We start from the raw sequence: 21,398 nt of genomic DNA on the forward strand, positions 1-21,398 counted from the left end.
ATCTATCTATCTATCTATCTATCTATCTATCTATCCATCCATCCATCTAACTATCTGTCTATCCACCTATCTATCTGTCTATCTATAGACAGAGGGAAGGAGAGAAATTTCTGGGTCATATGGCAACTTCTTGTTTAACTTTTAGTGGAACTGATAGACTGTTTTCCAAAGCAGCTGCACCATTTTACAGTCCCACTAGCAATATATGAGGGCTCTAATCTCTCTATATCCTTGCCTACACTTGTTACTGTCCATTTTTTAAATTACAGTCATCTCACCAAGTGGGATGTGGCATCTAATTGTGGTTTTGATTTGAATTTTGTATTTTCCTGATGACTGATGATGTTGAGCATTTTCATTCATGTGCTCATTGACCATTTGTATATTTTCTTTGGAGAGATATCTATTCAGATTCTGTGCTCATTTTTAGTTCAGTTGTCTTTTTTACTATTTTTGTTAGAGCTATTTATGGATTCTGGATAGTAGACCTTTATCAAGTATAATGTTTACATAACTTTTCTCCCATTTTATGGGTTGTCTTTTCAAACTCTTGATAGAATAATTTATTTATTTTTTTAAATATTTTATTTATTTATTCATGAGAGACACAGAGAGAGGCAGAGACACGGGCAGAGGGAGAAGCAGGCTCCACCCAGGAGGCCCAACGCAGAACTTGATTCCGGGTCCCCAGGATCACACTCTGGGCCGAAGGCAGCACTAAACCACTGAGCCACCCGGGCTGCCTGATAGAATACTTTTAAGTAAAGAAGTTTTTAATTTGGGTGTGTTCTAATTTATATTTTTTTCTTTTGTTGCTTGTGCTTTTGGTCTCATATCTAAGAAGTTCTTTCCAAACTCAGGGTCATAAAGTTTGCTTCTACATTTTTTCCTAAGTGTTTTTAGAGCTTTTGCTGGTACATTTAGATCTATGACCATTTTGAGTTACCACAGTCTTTTAATTACTATAGCTTTGTAGCAAGTTGTGATTGGAAAGTATGAATCTTCCAATTTTGTTCTTCTTTTTAAAGACCTTTTTAAGGTTGCATCCTTTCAACCTCTATTTAAATTTTTGGATCTGCTTGTTAATTTCTGCAAGAAGTTCTATTTCAATGGTTGCTTTAGGGTTTATAGCAGGTTTTTCTTCAACCTCAGCATTGTTGACATTTGGGGCCAGGCAATTGTTTTGGGGACTGTTAAATGCATTTTGCAGCATCCCTGGCCTCTATCCAATAAATACGTTTTGGAAACCAAACATGTCTCCAGACATTGTTGAATGTCCTCCAGGGGTCAAAAATCACCCCAGACTGAGAACCACTGTTTGTTTTTTTTTAAGTTTTTATTTACTTATTCATAGGCACAGAGAGGGGCAGAGACAGACAGAGGGATAAGCAAGCTCTATGCAGGGAGCCCGATGTGGGACTCGATCCCAGGTCTCCAGGATCACACCCCAGGCTGCAGGCGGCGCCAAACCCCTGCGCCACCGGGGCTGCCTGAACCACTGGTTTAGAGTTTATCTCTTTAACATCACAACCTACCTTCAAGTCATACCATTTCAAGTATTATATATAAACCTTACCATAATATACTTCCATTTTTCCCATCCAGACCTTTTGGCTACTGTTATTTTATATTTTACTTACTCATACGTTATAAGCCCCACAACACGTTATTTTTATTTAAACAATTAATTGTTGGGACGCCTGCATGGCTCAGTGGTTGAGCATCTGCCTTCAGCTTGGGTCATGATACCGACGGCATTGAGTCCCATATCAGGCTCCCTGTGGAGAGCCTGCTTCTCCCTCTGCCTATGTCTCTGCCTCTGTGTTTCTCATGAATAAATAAATAAAATCTTTTTTAAAATAAACAATTAATTGTTTTTAAAAGATTTAAATAATGAGAAAGAGAATCTTATATATTTAATCATGTAGTTACCATTTCCAAGGCTCTTTATCCCTTTGTGTAGATCCAAGTTTCCAAATAGCATCATTTTCATTCTGCTTGAAAAATGTCCCTTAACTTGTTCAGTGATGCAGAACTGCTGGTGATGGTTTTTTTTCAGCTTTTGTATGCCTGAAAGTTTTCATTTTTGCCTTTGTTTTTGAAAAATATGTTAACGAGTATGTATTTCTTGATTAGGAGGGGCGTCTGGGTGGTTCAGTTGGGTAAGCATCCAACTATTGATCTCAGCTCAGGTCTTAATCTCAGAGTTGTGAGTTCAAGGCCCATATTGGGCTCCACACTGGGTATGGAACCTACTCTAAAAAAAAATTCTTCATTGAGAGTGTTTTCTTTCACTACTTCAAAGATGTTGCTTCATTCTCTTCTGGCTTGTTTCTCCAAGAAATCTGATGTTAACCTTTGTACATATGTTTTTTTTCCCCTTACTGTTTGTAAGATTTTCTCTTTATCACTATTTCTAAGCAATTTGATATTATGCGCTTGGCACAGTTTTCATGCTCCTTGTGCTGGGAGTTCATTGATCTTCTTGGATCTGTGGGCTTATAGTTTTCCTAAAATCTGGAAATAGCTCAGACATTATTTCTTCTTCAAATATTCTTTTGGCCGCAACTCCCACCTATATCTGTATATAGGATTGCTTGAAATTTTCCCATAATTCACTGATACACTGATCTTTTTTTTCATTTTCTATCTGCATTTCATTTCAACTATTTTCTATTGTTACATCTTCAGATACACTAATATTTTCCTCACAACTGGTAATCTATCATTAATCCAGTACAGTGCTTTTTCATCTCAGATATTGTGGTTTTCATTTCCACAAGTTTGATTTGGGTCCTTTTTATATTTCCCATGTCTCTACTTATTATGTTCAGTCTTTCTGTAGTTTATTGAGGATATTAAATACATTTATAATGACCTTTTAAAATGTTTATTTATTTGAGAGAGAGAGCAAGAGGGGCCAAGGAGGGAGGAGGGGCCAAGGGAGAGGGAGAGAGAGAATCTCAAGCAGATTCTGTGCTGAGCCCAGAACCCAACATGGGGCTTGATCTCACGACCCAGATATCATGACCTGAGCCAAGACCAAGAGTCAGACACTCAACTGACTGAGCCACCCAGGTGACCCAATGAGTTTGGTTTTTTTTTTTTTTTTTAAAGATTAGGTGATCACAGGTTTATGGGCAGTGGTACATGACCTGGTCCACTGATTGGGAACCTGGAAGGAAAATGACTGGGAGATTTCAAGCAAAAGAGTTCAGGATGTGGATCAACATACGGCAATGCTTACGAAGTGTGAAGATCTTTATATCACTTGTTAATGCTCACCAAACAGTGTCTACCATGGAAGAGGTACTAGAAAACCAAGTAAACAAATTACTTAGTCAGTTGACTTCAGTGCTAGCATTTTGAGCACATTTAGGTGGCCTTAATGGCAGAGGTGGAGACTAAACATGGGCCCAACAGCATGGATTCATACTTACCAAGACTAGTCTAGCTATTGCTACCTCTGACTTTCTAACCTGCCAGCAAAATAGGCCAATAGGGATCATCTGGTATGGCATCATCACTTTATGTGTCCAACCGACCTTTGGTGACAAGTTGACTACAATGATCGGCTTCACTCCTGGATGTACCACCAGTTTGTTATCATGGCAATAGATGTATATTCCTGGTATGGGTTTGCCTTTCTTAATCACAAGGTCCCAGTCAACACTGCTATCTGAGATCTTATAGAGTATTTGATCAATCGGTATGTGATATTACATAACATTGCACTAAACTAGGAGATGCATTTTACAGCAATGGAGATGCAAGAATGGGCCTATGATGATGGAATCTACTGGCTCCATGACATATGATACCCTCCAGAAAGCTGATATCCTGACAAAGTAATGGAATTGCCTGCTGAAAACAGCTGAAGCGCCAACTCAAAGTAAATATTTTGTGAGGACAGAATGCTATTCTCCAGAATACATTAAATTCATTGAGTCAAACATTTTTACATGGTGCATATCTTCGATTAGAAGGATATATGGGTTCAGGAGCCAGGGAGTGGAAGCAGGAATAGCCACACTTAGCATCACTTCCAATGACACATTTGGGCGACTTTGTGTTTGCGATCCCCACAATTATGAACTTTCTTTCTTCCTTCTTTTCTTTCTTTCTTTCTTTCTTTCTTTCTTTCTTTCTTTCTTTCTTTCTTTTTTTATTGGAGTTCGATTTGCCAACATATAGCATAACACCCAGTGCTCATCCCGTCAAGTGCCCCCCTCAGTACCCGTCACCCAGTCACCCCATCCCCCCGCCCACTGCCTTTCTACCATCCCTTGTTCGTTTCCCAGAGTTAGGAGTCCCTCATGTTCTGTCACCCTCTCTGAAATTTCCCACTCATTTTCTCTCCTTTCCCCTTTAATCCCTTTCACTATTTTTTATATTCCCTGAATGAATGAAACCATATGATGTTTGTCCTTCTCCGATTGACTGACTTCACTCAGCATTACACCCTCCAGTTCTATCTCCGTCAAAGCAAATGGTGGGTATTCTGAACTTTCTAAGGTTAGAGGTGCTAGCCCTGAAGGGAGCTCACTCTAACCCGGGGTTTTTCAACCTTGCCACCAATGACATTTGGGGCCAGATAATTCATTGTAGGGGCTGTCTTGTACATTATAGGATATTTAACAGCATCCCTGGCTAGACATCAGAAGCACACTCTTCCCAGCTGTGATGAAAAAAAAATGTCTCCAGATATTTCCAAATGTTCCCTGGGAGACTGAAGTGCCCCAAGTTGAGAATCACTGCTCTATCCAAAGGAGAAAAAAAGATTCACATTGAACTATAATTTGTGGCTGCCACCTGGGCATTTTGATCTCCTCATGTCCACGGTCCAGCAGGCAAGAAGAGGAGTCACCATCCTAACTTGATCAATTGACCCTGGCTATCAGGAGATAGGGCTACTGTTATAAATGGGAACAGGAAGGAATGACTGGATGATCAAGTAGTCTCTAAGCAGAAGCAGCTGCTAGATTGGACTACTATTCTGTCAGAGATCTGTCCAGTAAGGAGAAAAGCCCAAATAGATATACATGCTTTGTTACTCTCATGGATAGCATAAGCAAGATCAGCACAGCGTCAGCTCCCCACATCCCTATTCTCACAGGATGACACCTGAATCACAGGGGTAAGATAATAGACTGATAGATCACTCTGTTGTGGAGAAACCAATTCTAGACTGCAGCTAAGAAGTATTAGATCCCTTATCTATACACTAAGGAAGCCAAGGTAGATAGTCCATGCCTCACTGGAAGCAGGGAGGTAGTCAAAAACCAGATTTGTGGCATCCTCCTGCAAGATAGGGAAGCTTATGAGAAATACCCTTGTGACAGCTCGTCACAAGATTGCTATCTTGCCGTGTTCCTGGGAGGATCACCAGGGTGTTCTGCTAAGACTTAGGTCAAACCAATTAAGCCTTGCCTATGTGGCCTACACAGACATATGAAGGTTGCCAGGGTGCCATGCTTGACCCATTTCCCTACAGGTATGTGTGTGGAACTCAGGTGATCCACTTGAATATTTTCTAGGTACAACCTTTCCCAGTTATGACTATAAATGGACAGGTACAGCAACCTTGGACTGAGAAGGATGTGGTGAGGAGATTGAGGCCGCTCAAGGACAAAGGTCTGAGTCATACCATTTGGTGTGCCATTGAGACAACAGAGGTAGTAACTGGGGATGAAAGGAATTTAAAATGGATAGTAGAGGAAGGAGATGATGACTATCGATTGTGAACCCAAGACCAATGTCTGTAGTGTTGCTTGTAGTTTGTAACACTGACCTCCTTCTTCTAAGTTTCCCCTCAGGAGGAAAGACCTTATAGAGTCCTGCAGAATCTCCCCCCCCTCCAAATATTCCAAAAGAAATGTATCCCAGTGGCATGAGTGGTATATTGTGGTAGACAAAGACATATACTACCTAGCTGCCTTTTGGGGAAGAACTTACTGCTTGGCTCTTGGGAAGGGCAGTCAGCAGACCCTAGGTAGCTATCAGTGTTTTCAGGGCCTGCCTCAGCTGCAGTCTCTCTTTGGGCAAGTTACACCCTTCCTGTGGCAGCCCACATCTAGGAATTGAGTGAGTCTAACATGGGGCCACACTGATTGGCAATATTCATTCCAAAGCTCTTTGCTGGGTCACCGAAGACTTTGTTTGGCCTGTATCACATTTCAGCTTCTCCACTGGCCCAATCCTACTTCATCCGCCTGTCGTGGGTGTTGATCCCTGACAAACATCTGTCATCCTAACTCCATTTCAGCATCTGTTTCTGAAGAACCCAAATTGGAGCACCAATGACAATGTTCAGATCCAGATTTAGAGGAAGTAATATATCTTGATATGTCAAAATATACTCTGCATTGGCATTTTTGTGGCATAAAGTTGTTCATAATATTCTCTTATAATTTTTTAATGCCTGTATGAATCTGCAGTGATGTACTGTCTCTCATTCCTTATTAGTAATTTGTGTCTTCACTTTCTTTTCCCTAATGAGTCTGCCTGGAGGTTTATCAATTTCATTGATTTTCTTAAAGACCAGCTTTAGATTTCACTGATTTTCCTCTATTGTTTTACTGTTTTCTACCTCGTTGATTTCTGTTTTGATTTTTTAAAATTATTTTGCACTTAATTAGCTCTTATATTTTTGGTTTCTTAAAGTAGAAACTCCATCATTGAATTGGACCTTTTTTCTTTTCTAATGTAAGCATTTAGTTCTATAAATTTCCAAGTATGTTTAAATTTAAACATAACACATTTAAACATGTTTAAATTTTCCTCGAAGTAAGCTTATGCTTTACACCTCAATCATTCTGGTATATTGTGCTTTTATTTTAATTCCCTCCAAAACACTTTCTAGTTTCCTGTTTGATTTCTTAACTCATGAAATATTTGGAAGTAGTAGTATTTAGTTTCTAAATATTTGGGGATTTATGATATCTTTCTGTTATTGATTTCTGATTTAATTCCATTGTGGTGAGACAATATACTTCATATTATCTAAATGATTTTAAATATATTGAATTGTTTTATAACTCTGAATATTGTTTATCTTGGCAAATGATCACCTGAAATATGTATTCTGATGTTTGTGGGTATAGTGTTCTATAAATATCAATTAAGGCAAGTTGATTAATCATACTTTTTTTTATTAATCACAGTTTTCAAGTCTTTGTGTTTGCTGCTCTGCTACCTACTTTATTTGAAATTAAAGCCACCATTTCAGCTTTATTTTGATTAGTGTTAGGAGGATGTATTTTTGGGCAGCCCGGTGGCTTAGTGGTTTAGCACCACCTTCGGCACAGGGGCTTATCCTGGAGACCCAGGATCGAATCCCATGTCAGGCTCCCTGAATGGAGCCTGCTTCTCCCTCTGCCTGTGTCTCTGCCTCTCTCTCTCTCTCTCTCATGAATAAATACATAAAATATTTCTTTTAAAAAGGAGGATGTATTTTTTTCTCTTCTTATACTTTAGCCTATTTGTGTCTTTAGATCTAGGGTGGGTTTATTATAGACTACACATGATTGGGTCTTGCATTTTTTTCTTATCCTGACAATCTCTACCATTTACTTGAGTCGTTCACACCATTTATAAATAGTGTGATTATTTATATGGGCTGTATTTAAATCTACCATCTTGCTATTTGTTTTCTGTTGGTCTTGTTTGTTCATTGTTCCCCTTCCTCCTTTTTCTGCTTTCTAATTGAACTGAGTTTTAAAAATGATTCCATTTTATCCTCTTTATTGATTTATTAGCTATATTGCTTGGTTTATTTGTTTGGGTTCTTTTTTTTAGATATTGCTTTAGGGTTCATAGTAGATATTTTTAACATATCACTGTCTACCTTGAAATCATATTATACTACTTCTCATATACTATAGGAAATTTACAATATACTTCCATTTTTATCTTTGTGCTATCATACAACTTTCTTCTACATATGTTATAAACACCACACTACATCGCTATTGTTTGCCTTAATTACCTCTTTTTTTTTGCAACATGACTTTTAATAACTAAATAGTATTATGTACTATTCAGAGTATGGACACATCAAAATGTATTTAGCCAATTCCAAATTGTGCATTAAGGTTGTTACCTTTTTTTTTTTTTGGTTGATAATACAAATTATATAGAAATCAACATTCTTGTGCAAAAAATCTCTTTGTACATTTCTTTTTTTAAAAAGTTGTTTTAAGATTGTATTTATTTATTCATGAGAGACACACACAAGGAGAGAGAGAGAGAGAGAGAGAGAGAGAGAGAGAGAGGCAGAGACATAGGCAGAGAAGCAGGCTCCACCCAGGAAGCCTGATGTGGGACTTGATCCCAGGAATCCAGGATCATGCCCTGGGCCGAAGGTAGGAGCTAAACCACTGAGCACCCAGGTGTCCCTCTTTGTACATTTCTGATTATTTCTTTAGAATAGTTTTCTGTGTGGTAAAAAAAAATACACACAACATAAAATTTAACATCCTAACCATTTTTTAAATTCATTTATTCATAAGAGACAGAATGAGAGAGAGAGAGAGGCAGAGACACAGGCAGAGGGAGAAGCAGGCTCCATGCAAGGAGCCTGACGTGGGACTGGATCCCGGTTCTCCAGGATCACACCCTGGGCCAAAGACGGCGCTAAACTGCTGAACCAACCCGGACTGCCCATCCTAACCATTTTTAAGTTTATAGTTAATAATGTTCAGTATCTTTACATTGTTGTGAAACAGATCTCCAGAACTTTTCATCTGAAACTTTATACCCATTAAACAAATCTTCTTTTCCTCCCTCCCCCTGTCCCTGGCAACAACCATTCTACTTTCTGTTTCTGTGAATTTAGGTATTTCACATAAGTGGAACCATATGGTATTTGTCTTTTTGTGGCTGGCTTATTTCACTTAGTATAATGACCTCAAGTTTCATCCATGTTGTAGTATGTGACAGGATTTGCTTTATTCGTTTCTTTGGATGCCTTTTCTTCTGAATGTGTCATTTGGGATAATTTCTATTGCTACATATTCAAGTTTACTATTTTTTCTTTTTTTATAATAAATTTATTTTTTATTGGTGTTCAATTTACCAACATACAGAATAACACCCAGTGCTCATCCCGTCAAGTGTCCCCCTCAGTGCCCATCACCCATTCACCCCCACCCCCCCGCCCTCCTCCCCTTCCACCACCCCTAGTTCATTTCCCAGAGTTAGGAGTCTTTATGTTCTGTCTCCCTTTCTGATATTTCCCACACATTTCTTCTCCCTTCCCTTATATTCCCTTTCACTATTATTTATATTCCCCAAATGAATGAGAACATATAATGTTTGTCCTTCTCCGATTGACTTATTTCACTCAGCATAATACCCTCCAGTTCCATCCACGATGAAGCAAATGGTGGGTATTTGTCGTTTCTAACGACTGAGTAATATTCCATTGGATACATACACCACATCTTTTTTATCCTTCATCTTTTGATGGACACCGAGGCTCCTTCCACAGTTTGGCTATTGTGGACATTGCTGCTAGAAACATTGGGGTGCAGGTGTCCCGGCGTTTCACTGCATCTGAATCTTTGGGGTAAATCCCCAACAGTGCAATTGCTGGGTCCTAGGGCAGGTCTATTTTTAATTCTTTGAGGAACCTCCACACAATTTTCCAGAGTGGCTGCACCAGTTCACATTCCCACCAACAGGGTAAGAGGGTTCCCTTTTCTCCACATCTTCTCCAACATTTGTGGTTTCCTGCCTTGTTAATTTTCCCCATTCTCACTGGTGTGAGGTGGTATCTCATTGTGGTTTTGATTTGTATTTCCCTGATGGCAAGTGATGCAGAGCATTGTCTCATGTGCTTGTTGGCCATGTCTATGTCTTCCTCTGTGAGATTTCTCTTCATGTCTTTTGCCCATTTCATGATTGGATTGTTTGTTTCTTTGGTGTTGAGTTCAATAAGTTCTTTATAGATCTTGGAAACTAGCCCTTTATCTGATACTTCATTTGCAAATATCTTCTCCCATTCTGTAGGTTGCATTTAGTTTTGTTGACTGTATCCTTTGCTGTGCAAAAGTATTTTTTCTTCTGCAATATCTAATTTGTTGTTAATTCCATCCAGTACATTTTTATTTCAAATTGTATAGTTCTTATCTCTAGAGATTTGATTTCTGTCTTTTATATTATCCATGGCTTTATTTAATTTTGTGAACATATGGAATCTAGTTATAATAACTGTTTTAATGTCCCTATTTCCAACAACTGTGTTACTTTGGGGTTGCTTTTGGTTGCTTGATTTTTTTCATTTCATTATGAGTTATATTTTCCTCCTTCTTTCATGCTTCATAATTTTTTACTGGATGCCCAAGATTATAAACTTTAACTTGTTGGGTATTGGTTGTTTTTTTGTTATCCCACAAATATTATTGAGCATTTTCAGACACAAGTTACATGGAAACAGTTGGATCCTTTAGGATATGGCTTTTATGATATTTTAGATGGATTGAGAGCAGTGTTCAGTCTGAGTCTATCCTTCACTACTAAGACAAGAACCTCAATACTCTACCCAATGTTCCATGAATTATGAAGTTTTACTCGTCTAAGGGACCAGGCACTATTTCCAGCTCTGTTTGTGTTCTGATCCTTTTGTCTGGTTAATTCCTTGGCCTTGGTAGTTTCCTCAGATGTATGTGCACATTAGTACTTGGAGGGGGGACCCTCTGCAGGTCTGTGGAGTCCTCTCTATATATACATCTCTCCTATTTAGTACTTTGTCTTGCAAATACTAGCCACCATAGTCTCCCCAGATTCTCCACTCATGTCAGTTTTTCAGGTTCCCCCTGGGTTCCCTCTCCTCAGGACCTCCAGGTCATGCCAGACAGTATGGTACACAAACATGGGGTTCACCTCATTTCTCAGAGATCACTGTCCTTCATTACTTAATATTAAATGACTTTAAAACTGTTATTTCATATCTTTTGTCCATTTTTAAAGTTTGTAAGTCCAGTGCCTATTATATCATCTTGACCAGTAGTGAAAATCTACCTCCTTTTTTGTTTAAATTTTACTTCAAAGTGTGTCAGTCAGGCTTCAATCAAAGTAGTAGAACTGGGGATCCCTGGGTGGCGCAGTGGTTTGGCGCCTGCCTTTGGCCCAGGGCGCGATCCTGGAGACCGGGATCGAATCCCACGTCGGGCTCCCGGTGCATGGAGCCTGCTTCTCCCTCTGCCTGTGTCTCTGCCTGCCTCTCTCTCTCTCTCTCTCTCTGTATGACTACATAAATAAATGATTAAAAAAAATTTTTTTTTAAATCATTAAAAAAAAAACAAAGTAGTAGAACTACTGTGTGTGTGTGTGTGTGTGTGTGTGTGTGTGTATGCATGTAATTTATAAGGGATTTGCTACAGAGATTTTCTCTTATACAATTCTGGGAACTGGTTAAGGAGTCTTTTAAGGCTGTTATCTTCACATCTAATGCTGAAACCTGAAGTCCACAGTACAGGTAATCAGGAAGGCAAGATGGACATAAATGTAAAATGGGAGAGAACAAAAACAAACGAACCCACAAGCATGAGCTGGCACCCCCAAGCGTGAACTGAAACCTTTGTCAGTTCTTATTTCATCTGACCTTGATGGAATGGGTATCCTGCAGAGAGGCCAAGGCACTTCATCACAGAACTAAATTCACACACCTGGCCCAGGAGTCAGAGGAGCCAAAGGAAGATCCAGCAGAAGGTGGAGTAGTTCCAAACCCAGCTGCTGTCTTGTCATTAAGGTGAATTAACAGAAAAGCTATAATGTGGGGTGCCCGGGTGGCTCAGTCAGTTAAGCATCTGCCTTCGGCTCAGTTCCTGATCTCAGGGTCCTGGGATCGAGCCCCACATTGGGCTCCCTGCTCAGCGAGGAGTCTGCTTCTCCCTCACTGCCCTCGCCTGTGCGCCCATGCTTGCTCTCTCATGGCTACTACTTCACTTTTTCCTCCAAATCTCCCACAATAAACTCTCTTGTGTCCCACCCTAACTGGAAACAATGGAAAGAGAGTTCCCCTAGTGTTTATAGCAGCGATCTCGACAATAGTCAAAATATGGAAAGAGCCCAGATATCCACTGACAAATGAATGGATAAAGATGTGATACACACACACACACACACACACACACACACACTGGAATATTACTCACTAATCAAAAAGAATGAAATCTTGGGATGCCTGGGTGGCTCAGTGGCTGAGGGTCTGCCTTTGGCTCAGGGCGTGATCCCAGAGTCTTTGGATTGAATTCTGAGTTGGGCTCCCCATGGGGAGCCTGCTTCTCCTTCTGCCTATGTCTCTGCCTCTCTCTGTGTGTCTCTCATGAATAAATAAATGAAATCTTAAAAAATAAAAAAAAAGAATGAAATCTTGCCATTTACAACTACGTGGATGGAACTAAAGGGTATTATGCTAAGTGAAATAAGTCAGTCAGAGAAAGACAAACATTATATGATTCCACTCATATGTGGAATTTAAGAAACAAAACAGATGAACATAGGGGAATGGAAGGAAAAATAAAATAAGATGAAATAAGAGAGGAAGACAAACCATAAGAGACTCTTAACTATAGGAAACAAACTGAAGGTTCCTGGAGAGAAGGTGGATGGAGGGTAACTGGGTGATGGGCATTAAGGAGGACACTTGATGTAATGAGCACCGAATGTTATGTCCAACTGATGAGTCATTACTAACTCTACCTCTGAAACTAATAATACACTATACGGTCATTAAATTGAATTTTAAATTAAAAAATTTTAAGTTCTGGGAAATGTAGTTGAAAAGAAGTCAAGCAGAAAACTAGGAAGGGAGGGAGGGAGGAAGGAAGGAAGGAAGGAAGGAAGGAAGGAAGGAAGGAAGGAAGGAAGGAAGGAAAGGAAAGGAGAGAGGGAAGGAGAAATCTGGATACAAGGGAGGAAAGAAAATAATGAAACAGGTCCACAGGGGCACCTGGGTGGCTCAGTGGTTGAGCGTCTGTCTTTGGCTCAGGGTGTGATCCTGCAGTCCCGGGATTGAGTCCCACATTGGGCTCCCAGCATGAAGCCTGCTTCTTCCTCTGCCTGTGTCTGCTTCTCTCTGTGTGTCTCTCATGGATAAATAAATAAAATCTTTAAAAAGAAAAGAAACAGGCCCATAGTTTGACCCAATTGAAGATCCAAAATTTATCAAAAGAATTTATAAAACAAAAAGACAAAAGTGTGCTGATTTGCTTTTGGACCTCTAACAACATAGCTTATGAATTAACTTTATTTTTTTAAATATTTTATTTATTTATTCATGAGAGACAGAGAAAGAGAGGCAGAGACATAGGAAGAGGGATAACCAGGCTCCACTCAGGGAGCCCGAATGTGGGACTTGATCCCGGGACTCCAGGATCACGACCTGAGCCAAAGGCAGATGCGTGTAACCGCTGAGCCACCCAGACATTCCCTGAATTAACTTTAATTTCTGCTGAAATGCATCAACTGGCAAAACTTGAGGGCCTTAATCAATACTTGTGCTCAGGGATCCCTGGGTGGCTCAGCGGTTTAGCGCCTGCCTTTGGCCCAGGGCGCGGTCCTGGAGACCCAGGATCGAATCCCACGTCGAGCTCCCGGTGCATGGAGCCTGCTTCTCCCTCTGCCTCTCTCTGTATGGCTATCATAAATAAATAAAAATAAAAAAAAAATACTTGTGCTCAAATTATAGTGATACCTGAGGATCTTTCTAAATTTGAACAACACAACCCCTATAGTCTTAGGGAGGTTATTGTAACACAAAATAGAGGACAGTTATGCCTCATCTTTTTTTTTTTTAAGATTTTATTTATTCATGAGACAGAGAGAGAGAGAGAGAGAGAGAGAGAGAGAATGAGGCAGAGACACAGGCAGAGGGAGAAGCAGGCTCCATGCAAGGAGCCCGACATGGGTTTCGATCCCAGGACTGCAGGATCACGCCCTGGGCTGAAGGCAGACACTTAACTGCTGAGCCACCCGGGCTGCCCAGTTATGCCTTGTCTTAACTATCCGGACAATAGCCTTGCCTAAATTCCCTGTGATGGTAGCACCCATTGCCCTAAAATATCCCATAATAAGGACACGGACACTCCAACACAGTAGGCAATAAATTAAAATTAAATCTTTGGAACTTACAAATTGGCTTTTAAAAATGAGACCATGTGGACCTTCTCCCCACCATATATCTGTTAAAAAAGCTAATAAGGTCCAGTGTAAATTTAAATAGAACCTTTAAGGATTGAAACCCATTATATAAGACCTATTTAGAAAAAAAAGAGTGATTGTTAACCACTACTGTTCCATTTAACAACCCAATTTTACCAAGTTCTTTTTTTTCAAGATTTTATTTATTTACTCATGAGAGACACACACACAGAAAGGCAGAGACACAGGCAGAGGGAGAAGCAGGCTCCATGCAGGGAGCCCAATGTGGGACTCGATCCCCAGTCTCCAGGATCACGCCCTGGGCCAAAGGCAGACAGTCAACCACTGAGCCACCCAGGCGCCCCTGACCAAGTTCTTAAACTTTAAATGAACGGTGGTGCCTCACAGTAGATTACTGCAGCCTCAACACTGTGGTCCCATTCATTAAGGCTCCCATATTCAAAATTATTGAAATTGCTGACTCTATCCGATCAGCAACTGATAAATATTTTTCCATAATAGATTTGGCTCATATGTTTTGTTTGTGTCTATTCTACCAGAAGTTTTCCTTTACCTCCTAATGGACATGATGCACCTTTACCTGGCTATCTATGGAGTACCACTTTAGCCTGGCCATTGCACATAGTCGTCGCAGACATGATCTTAGCTGCATCTAGTTTTTTCCTGGGGCACACGTATAGCATTATATTCATGACATACTCCCCCGAGGATATTCATTTGGTACACTGATTCAGGACAGACAAGTACTCACAGGCAGCTCAGCAAAGGGGATGGACCATTGCCTCACACATAGTGCAAGGCCCTGTCATCTCTGTAAATTACTAAAAATTATTTGGCAAACCAAGGGCCCCTCCATACCTAACATTGTCAAGAAACAGCTATTGGCCCTCTCAACTCCCACAATATTAAAACAAGCCCAATATCTTTTAGGCCTTTTGGGTTCTGTAGGCAACATATTCCTCATTTACAAATTTCCCTTATGCCCATTTCGGCATTATTTGTAGATCAGTCCACTTTGAATGGAGCACCTTCCAACAAGAGGCTCTAGATTCTGTCAAAATTGCATTGTAACAGCCACTCTCATTAACATCCCTCCATCAGACTCTTTTTAAGGTAGAAGTTTTAGCAACCTCCTCTCATGCCTCCTAAGTCTCTGGACCACTCACCCTGGCCATGAATTACCTATGGGCTTCGGTGCAAAAAACTGTCCTCTTCGGCCCTGTGTTGTACGCTGTAGGAGCAGCAGTTGCTGGCCACATACTGGACTTCCCTGGAAACAGAAGTCCCACAGGCTCTGAGACCATGATACTCCATATCCAGCCACCTACTATGGGTTGGGTCATGGGAGTAGCACCCATAAGTTTGCCATGACCACAAAGGCCTCCTTTGCTATAGGACAGAACCAAACCTAGGCCCGCGGGCATATCCCATCTGCAGGAGGGGTAGCTTCTCCTGTCCTCAGTTCTTTGCCAGATGGCATGGTGCTGGGAGAAGCCATCCCTCTGCCAGACCCCTTGGCTACCTGGGGAGCCCCTTGAGATCAACTTAGTAAGCAGTAATGTGAGTTTATACATTTTACAGATGATAATGTCACCATCGTATGTGACAGAAGTTCACTGGAGAGGTACTATTTTCGTCCTTTAACCAGGACATTCCTGATAAAGGATAAGCCACAAAGGTCAACACAATTGGCCAAATTTCAAGCATGCATCTCAGAACTATTTTCCCTGGCCAAGAATCAGCCCCATCTGCACCGTTTTACAGACTTGTAGACTGTTGCCAGTGGTCTGGCTCTCTGGTCCAGCCAATGGCAGCAACAATAATTCCTTGTCTGAGGTTTCCTCTTTGGGGTAACGAACTCTTACCTCAGTGATACCCCACATAAAATCAAGGTCATATATGCATGTGTATATACTGAAACCACAAAATATGGCCTTACCAAGACACTCTTTTATCCCCTTTGGATTTCCAAACATTACTGGTAGTGAACAAGGCACTTTTTTTTCCCCAGAATATAAAACACTGGGCTCTTGAATAAGATATTCAGTGAAACTTTCACTTTTCTTATAGGCTACAGGCTTCAAGCCTCATAGAGTGTGCCATGTGGCTTATTCAAACAAGTTCAAATTCAATTAAATGAAGCATGGTACATTTTTGTCATCACTCAAACATCCGGGGTGAATTATAATGAAAAGCCCGACTCCATTTTTTAATGTTTGACTGCTGACAGCTTTTATGTTTCAACCCTCACTCTTTCCCTGTGTTCTACATCTGGGAAAGTTAATAAGAAAGCCTGAGTCCTTCCTCCTTTGGTATTGACAGGAGTTTCAAACCACACAAGCCCCTACCCCATCTAGGAACTGTCACCCCAGCCCTAACCCTAACACCATTAAAATCCCAAACCAGGGATGCCTGGGTGGCTCAGCAGTTTAGCGCCTGCCTTCAGCCTAGGGCGTGATCCTGGAGTCCCGGGATCGAGTCACACATCGGGGTCTCCGCATGGAGCCTGCTTCATCCTCTGCCTGTGTCTCTGCCTCTCTCTCTCTCTCTCTCTCTCTCTCTCTCTCTCTCTCTCTCTCTCTTTGTGTGTGTGTGTGTGTGTGTGTGTGTATGTCTCTCATGAATAAATAAAATCTTAAAAAAAAATCCCAATCTCCTTTCCTTACTGTCTTAAACCATTTGTGGAGGCCTGGCTGCTCTCCCAGGAGTCCCATTGGGTAAGTAATAAACATGTTCATACCCTCTTAGTGTGTATGTGGTGACATCAGTCTAGACACCTATACCAAATTTTGGGTGAGGATTCACCTGTTTCTTCATGATGATCACAACATATGTCTGCCACCTATCTCTTCATGGTCTCAAGCTCTAAACAACAATACATTCTCATACCAGCATCCCAAGGATGAGGGCTTGTGGTAAGGTTTTCATTTTATTGATCCTTTATTACAAAGGAGTATTTTTCACTGAAACCACCAGCAAATCTTCTGTCTCACTGACCAGCACAGGATAACACACCCACCTATAAACCAATCACTGACAAAAAGAAACAAGATTGGCTGAAACCAATTATGAGACACTGCCCATATCTTAACACATCCCTGTCTAAGCAATGTAGAGGTTCTTTTAGCACATAAGAGAGTATGGCTTGTTGTTGATTATTAATCAGCAATATCTGCCACAGGAATGTTGATACAGTCCTTTTTCAGATATTTAATGTAGAATTTTACAGATAGGCCAGTATATTTTATACTATATTAGTTTCTACACTACTTTATCTGATTGGCTATTAAATTTTATTGGCTTCACAGAACGAACTAGGGAGCTGTCCATCTTTTTCTGTGATGTGGAATACACATCTTTAACTTATAACATACATCTTTAGCTTATCATAATATACCTTTAAGAGTTATTATACTCCATATATTATGCAAGAATCTCGAAACAAGGAATTGCTCCTGGATATTAACCAAAAGCAACATAGAAATGTTGGTACAATCTCTTTGCAGCTATATTTATAAGTGAGATGTGTCAATAGCATTCTTTTTGAGGTTATATATTTTTCTCATTGGATATTGTATTATAATGGCCATACAAAATGATCTAGGGAATTTTAATATTTTTCTATGGCTGAGATGGCATATGTCATAATCATCTGATTTTAAAGGCTAAATAGGAATTAGCATGGAATAATGTTTTGTGCTTTTAATAACTGATGACACTCAAACCACGCTTCTATAGGTTGGAATGTTCCAGGACTCAGTCCTCTGTTTTCTACTCAACTCTTTCCCTAGGGGATCTCATTCAAGTCCATGGTTGTTAAATACCATCAGCTCACTGGGTTTTCCCCCCAAATTTATATATCCAATATAATTTCTCCTCTCTGCTCCAGATCTGTATACCCCAGAAGGTCTACTTGATATCTCAACCCAGGTCACTAAGAGACATCACAAACCACATCTCTGAAAGAATATTCCTTTCTTTCCCTGTTCATCTCCATCTTGGAAGTGGTACCATCATCCACCTACTTGCTCAAGCCTAAAAACTAGGGGTCACTGTTATCTTCTTTCTTTGTCTCAATCTTTACAACCCTCATACAATCTAAAATACCTATCAATTTTACTTTCAAAATACATTCTGAATCTCTCCCGTTGTACATATCCTCTAACACCACTTTAGACTAAGCCAAATCATGATCATTTCTTGCTTAATCCACTGCAACAGCTTCCAAACGGTTGTCCCTGTTTATATAATTTCATATAATGTCTATTCCATAACATCCAGAGTGAAACTTTTTAGACCTGACAACACTACCACAGGAAATACTACAACGTTGCCCCTTCATACCTAGAATGAAATTCAATATTCTTTTTTAAAAGATTTTTATTTTTTTATTTTTGAGAGAGATAGCACGAGTGGGGAGGGGGCAGAGGCAGAGGGAGAGGAAGAAGCTCACTGGGTGGCTCAGTAAGTTAAGTAAGCATCTGCCTTAGGCTGACGTCATGATCCAGGATCCCATGATCCTGGGATCCAGCCCCACCTGAGGCTCCCCCTGAACAGGAAGTTGGCTTCTCCCTCTGCCCCTCAGCCTGCTTCTGCGCTTGCACACGTTCTCGCTCTCATAAATAAATAAATAAATAAATAAATAAATAAATAAATAAATAAAATGTTTTTTAAAAACCCCAACTTTCAAAGTATCCCCTTGATTTTGTGCTGAGGTAGGGACTGCTGGTGATTTTTTTAAAGATTGTATTTATTAACAACAACAACAACAAAGATTGTATTTATTTATTCATGAGAGACACACAGAGAGAGAGAAAGAGAGGCAGAGACACAGGCAGAGGGAGAAGCAGGCTCCATGTAAGAAGCCCGACGTGGGACTCGATCCTAGGTCTCTAGGATCACACCCCAGGCTGAAAGCGGCGCTAAACCGCTGAGCCACCTGGGCTGCCCCGCTGGTGATCTTAATAAAGAACTTTCACTGAGATTTTGGAAGGTGAGGACCAGTGTGCAGCCGGCTGAATGGTGACGGCAGCACGATGCCGTGGGCAGAGTGCAGACTGTTCTCTAATGGGAAGGACATAGGGTAGAGGGGGGCAAGTATTCTAAGCACAGAGGGACCTTGAACAGGTTTACTGTATGGGAGTAAAATATCCAGTAGCATGGGGGGGGGGGGGGTGGAGACGGAGCGAAAAACGGGGTGGGTGTGTAGATAAGATGTATTGAAGTGGCTGAGGAAATGGAATAGGAGGACCTAGGGTCTGGGGCATGGACAGAGGGTTTGGCAAGGAAAGCTGAGGGACTTCAAAACTCACTCACTTGATTTTCTCGACGGGAGGAACTCCCACGGTCTCCTGCTTAGGATGAGGAGGGAAGACGAGCCGACAGCTTGAGACTATGGAGAGTTTGATAAAGCACCTGCGATTTACGGCAGGGGGAGCTGAACCAAAAAGAGCCCCCCAAGCACGCACTCACCCGACCCTCAGGTCCGAAATTAATTCCGCGCGCCGGGGTGCCGTCCTTCAGAAGCTCTTGGGAACCCGAGGCCATCTCTGGGCTCCCTGCAGTCTCCATCGCAGTCGCCCACCCGAGCCGCCCTGTAGGAGGCCTTGAGCCAAGGAAAGGGGGCAGAGCCCCGTGCAGCCGCCAACCTGCCTGCCAAGGAGGCGGCTCTACCCAGGGAGGCCGGTCCCATCAGGCCTTGCCGCCGTGACTCGGATCCCGCATGTCTGACGCGCTACTCTGTCGTCCGGAACGAGGTTGGTGTGGCGGGTCGGTTTCACGCTTCGTTAGGAGAACGAGTGGGTGAGAGAGGAAGCAGGCGGGGGGCGGGGGGTCAGGACTGTGCAAGGACTCAAGGACCGAGCCAGGGGCTGAGGCGCGGATCCGTAAGGCGCCGTCGTTTCCAGCGGCAGACGCTGCCGGCCCGGCTGAGTAGGCCGCGAAGGCCATGGCCGTGGATTTCGGGGACCCCGGGGCGTTCCCGCCACAACGAGGTGGTCGTGTTCATCAACGAAGAGGTGCTCGGTAATGGCGGCGGGCCAGACTTCTACCTGACCTTCTGCTCGAAGCCCTGGAACGAGATAGAGCACGAGCTGCCGCCCCGGCGCCCGACCCACAGGTGCCGCGCGCCACCAACAGGGCCTATTCCTGGAGCGCGCTGGCCTCGAGCGTGCGCGCAGGCGCACCAGGTCAGGCGGCTGCGGGAGCAGCTGGGGGAGTGCGAGGCCACCACTTGGGCTCTGGCCTCCCCGCGGCCGCGGCTGCGCCAGGAGCGTGAGCAGGTGGCCTTGCACTTGCGCTCCACGCAACAGAAGCTGCAGCAGGCGCTGGATGACCGCGAAGCGCTGCGTGCGCAGCTGCACCAGGCCCAGACGCTGCCCCAGCAGGTCGAGTCTCGAGTGCAGCAGCTGGCGACCGACGTGTGGCCCCTGAATGCGGTGGAGCGCAATGAGGTGCTGGTCGCAGCACGGTTGCAAGCGTGAGCAGGATTCGGAGACGCAGAAGGAGGAGGCCCGGATGGCCCCGATGGCCCGGATGGCCCTGACGACAAAAGGTGTGCTTTACATGCCGGGACCACTGCCGCCGAGTCTCCAGGTTCAACCCCCTCTGCCAATGTCGTTTCCCAAGCCGTTCCCGGTAGTGTTCTCCTTCCCACCAGCTCCCCAACCCAGAGTAGTCTCAGAAGCGGCAGCAGGAGCAGCATTCCCACCCCAGATGCCTGCTGGAGTGATCTACCCACCTGCCACGTGGCCTGCCTTCGGGCCCCAGCGGGAGATAGTCCTGCGGTGGGACCAGAGGAACCAAGGCCAACAGGAAGGTTCTGTGATGCCTCACTTCGTAGTAAACCCTTCAGGGCACGACTGGAGCCAAGGAGATGGAGTGAAGCAACAACCGCAGGAAGCGATGCTGGAGCTACCAAGTGGTAAGAAAGCCTTTGAATCCCAGCAAAAGGAGAAACCTGTCTCAGACCTGGGGAGGAAGGTTTGGGATCGCCTGTGGTGGAGGACGTGATTACTTTCCTGTGGCTGGTGATAAATGCAAGAAAATCTAGATACTAACTTTGACCCCCAAACAAGCTCCTCCGTGAATTTAGGCATGTGGAAAAGAACTGATACAGATTCTGAAAAGAAATCAATTTCTGGAGGCCCCCTTCTGATAAAAGACACATCATAGGAAAATTGAAAATGTCCCAAATTTCCAGTATCCTACCATCAAGCAATAACCATTTTTAA

The sequence above is a fragment of the Vulpes vulpes genome, chromosome X (assembly GCF_048418805.1).
Source record: "Vulpes vulpes isolate BD-2025 chromosome X, VulVul3, whole genome shotgun sequence".
In the NCBI taxonomy this organism is placed as follows: domain Eukaryota; kingdom Metazoa; phylum Chordata; class Mammalia; order Carnivora; family Canidae; genus Vulpes; species Vulpes vulpes.